At 40.8% G+C, this 3,366-nt stretch overlaps 1 pseudogene; it reads left to right on the top strand.

Annotated features, from left to right (window-relative positions):
* Positions 1–259: 259 nt before the first annotated feature.
* LOC112813518 (olfactory receptor 2H2-like) lies at positions 260–3,164 on the top strand (annotated as a pseudogene).
* Positions 3,165–3,366: the final 202 nt, after the last annotated feature.

Genomic DNA, 3,366 nt, shown 5'->3' with positions numbered 1-3,366 from the left:
TTTGCCCAGCTGAGGGCTCCTGTAAGCATCCTGAGCTGTGATGTTCGGAAGGTTAGATGTGTTCAATGCATTTTTTATTTACAATATTTTCAACTTCTGATGGGTGTATCAGGTATACCCCTGCCATAGGTCAAGGAGACCTGCATGTGAAGTGCAAATGTGATGACTTAATATACACTATGGAGTGATTACCAAGATCAGGATGACACACCCATGCCCTCACCTGGTTAGCAGAGCCTATATGTCACCATAACATCACAACCACCAACAGCTGCTACAACTGGTTGGTCATTCTTCTAGAAGGTGGGGATTTTTTTTTCATGTATGGAAAAAATAAAGGAAATTTATTTTATAAGTGGAGGGAATCCAGAGCTGGTTCCCTTTAGCAGTGAACAGAATCAGGTGTGCATGTGGCCCAACATTTACTATATTTTTAGCCATGGAAAAGTGACTACCTCCTTCTCTTTATAGATGTAAATCCCCTCATCAGCATCTTGGTTAAGAGAAATGTGAAAGCAGAGTTTGTTTCAGTGGGAGTCTCCTTGGAAAATAATGGTTATTCTTGGAACAGAAATGCCCCCGGAAAACAACGTGAAGTGAGGCCACTCACCCACTGTCTTTGTCATAGACACACAGCAGCCCCGACTTTCCCTCCTTACTGTACGGGCAAGGAAGCCCAGCAGCTAAAGCCATGGTCATTTTGGGGGCACCAGGGTATTCAGGGTTTGATTTTAGCACCAAAGTACTTGGCCAGGGAAACAAATGCTAAACACTGTGACTACCAGTGTCAGTTTCCTCCTTTTGTTACAATTCTGGAAGAAGGGTTGATAATGGTTTCCTCTCAACAAAAGTTCAAAATGCAACTGATTGTTGCCCCAGGTGCAGAGGAAAATAAACAACTTATTCCCTTTAAACTGAATTATGTAATGATTGCATGAGATCAGGTATAAGGGCTGAGGGCGCTAAGAAATATGTTTTTATTTTCTAGTCAATGTATTTAAGAGAAAATCAGAAATTTTCATTGGAGATTTTTATTTGTTTTTTATTTGTAAGAAAGTTGTTCGTATTTGACCCCACAGGTAATCCATCTACCACAGTCATTTTGGAAACCCCAGAACTGACCATTCAGAGGGACAAATGTTTATAATTATATTTCCTAATCTGTGCAAACTAATAGTTTAAAGGACACTGATGAATTTTACACAATTTATTTTATGAAATGTCAGTGGATTACATTAGATGGCCGAATTCATGTCATCTTGTAATGAAAGCATAGGTGTCTCTGCGGAGAGAGCTTCCTTGTGGGGGACCATGAATTAGAATTTTCTAGAAAGCAGTATTCATAAAAACAGTAGACCTATGACTCAGATAGGGGGATCACAGAAGTTCTCCTTAATGCTGCTATCAGGTCAGTCATTATTGGCTTCGTAGGAAAAGAATGAATATTAATCATAAGCATGTCTTGCTGTTCCTGTATGAAAATTCTAACTAATCTTTCTGTCTCCAATTCTGTACACCTTCTCTCTCAGATCCTTGCTCACTAGATGTATCTTTTAATTTACCTGTTACATCTATTGTCTATCATGTATCTGTATATATAAGACAATCATCTTTTCAATTTCTTTGCCTTTTCACAGCATGTGCATTGATGGTCTATGTATTTGATCTTCACATAGTTTGATACACAGTTCAAATCTGTTTTGGAAAATGATTGTAATGTGTATTCTATGTTTCTATATTTCCTTTCAAAGCCTTTAATGTTTTCATGACTGTGGGTTTTGTCTGTCTGCCTAACAAGTTAGCTTATTATATTTTTTATTTGCATAATTTTATCCTTGTCTGTTGTTTCTCTATAAGTCCAGTGTCCAAATGCCCATTTTACTCAGTTTGTTACTTTTCCAATGGTTATGATATCTGATTTTTTTCCCCATAGGAAGAGGACAGGAATGACAAAGAAAGGTGACTCACAATTAAGAAGGAATGAAAGGGACAAATTTTAGCAGTCCAGCAGGTTTTATCTTGCTGGGTTTTTCTGACCAGCCCCAGCTGGGGACGATCTTCCTTCTGGTTGTCTCTATCGTATATGTTCTGACACTGGTGGGGAACACAGCAATCATACTGGTCTCAAACTTGAACCCCAAGCTCCACATGCCTATGTACTTCTTCCTGTCTAATCTCTCCTTCCTGGACCTCTGCTTCATCATCAGCATCATTCCACAGACGCTGTGGAATCTCAAGGGCCCTGAGAAGACCATCAGCCCCACTGGGTGTGTGATTCAGCTCTACGTTGCATTGAGGCTGGGCTCCACGGAGTACATCCTCCTGGCTGTGATGGCCTACGACCGCTTCAATGCCATCTGCCGACCACTCCACTATGGCGTTATCATGCACCCGAAGTTTCTCTGGCACCTTTCAGCTGTGGCCTGGATCAGTGGTTTTGTGGAGTCTACGGTTCAGACCATTCTCGTTTTCCAGTTGCCTCTCTGCAGCCACCACAGAGTTGATGATTTTATGTGTGAGGAGCCTGCCCTGATTAAAATTGCCTGTGTGAACACGACCTTCCTGGAAAATGAGCTCTCTGTAGCAAGTGTCCTCTACTTAGTTATACCTCTGGGGCTTATTCTGGTCTCCTGTGGATGCATCGCTGGGAGTGTGCTGAGGATAAAGTCCGGGGAAGGCAGGAGGAAAGCTTTTGGGACCTGTGGGTCCCATCTTCTTGCTGTGGTTTTGTTTTTTGGGACTTCAATTTCTGTCTACATCCAACCCAAGAGCAACTACACACAGAACCACAGTAAATTCCTCACCCTTTCTATTCTGTAGTGACACCCTCACTTAATCCTCTGATTTACACCCTGAGAAACAAAGAGGTTAAGTGGGCTCTGAGAAGATTGCTGAGAAGAGACTCCCAATAGGGGGAAATGTGAAATACACTCATGCAATCCCCCAGAGACTGAGGACTTTCAACATCATCTAATTATTTGTTCTCATGGCATTTATAAGGATCACAGCTTAATCTCCTAAATAAAATAGATGTGAATTTTTCTTTCAATGGTATTCTGAAGTTACTATTCTAAACCCTTCTTTTCTCTTCTGAAAATGTCATGCCTTTTTTTCTGGTTATTTTGTCAAGATTCTATGAATAAATAAATAAATGTTTATAGGCATGTGCATGTGTAACTGAAATATACTTTCATAAATCCTGGAGTTATTGTTCTAGTAATTAACTAATGCCATGCCTGAACAATTATGGCAAGTCTAGTGTCTCATCATGGAAGTAAACCTTCCAGCTCCTGGAAGGAGAGCTCTGGTCACAAGTGTGCCAGTTTGGGTCTACCTGAGGACACAGCTCTGCAGCAGCTGTTCATT

Source organism: Callorhinus ursinus, unplaced genomic scaffold (assembly GCF_003265705.2).
Source record: "Callorhinus ursinus isolate GAN/ISIS: 27379988/994484 unplaced genomic scaffold, GSC_fseal_2.0 scaffold109, whole genome shotgun sequence".
Lineage (NCBI taxonomy): Eukaryota > Metazoa > Chordata > Mammalia > Carnivora > Otariidae > Callorhinus > Callorhinus ursinus.
The sequence above is the reverse complement of the archived record's forward strand: the minus strand, read 5'-3'. Positions and strand labels throughout refer to the sequence as shown.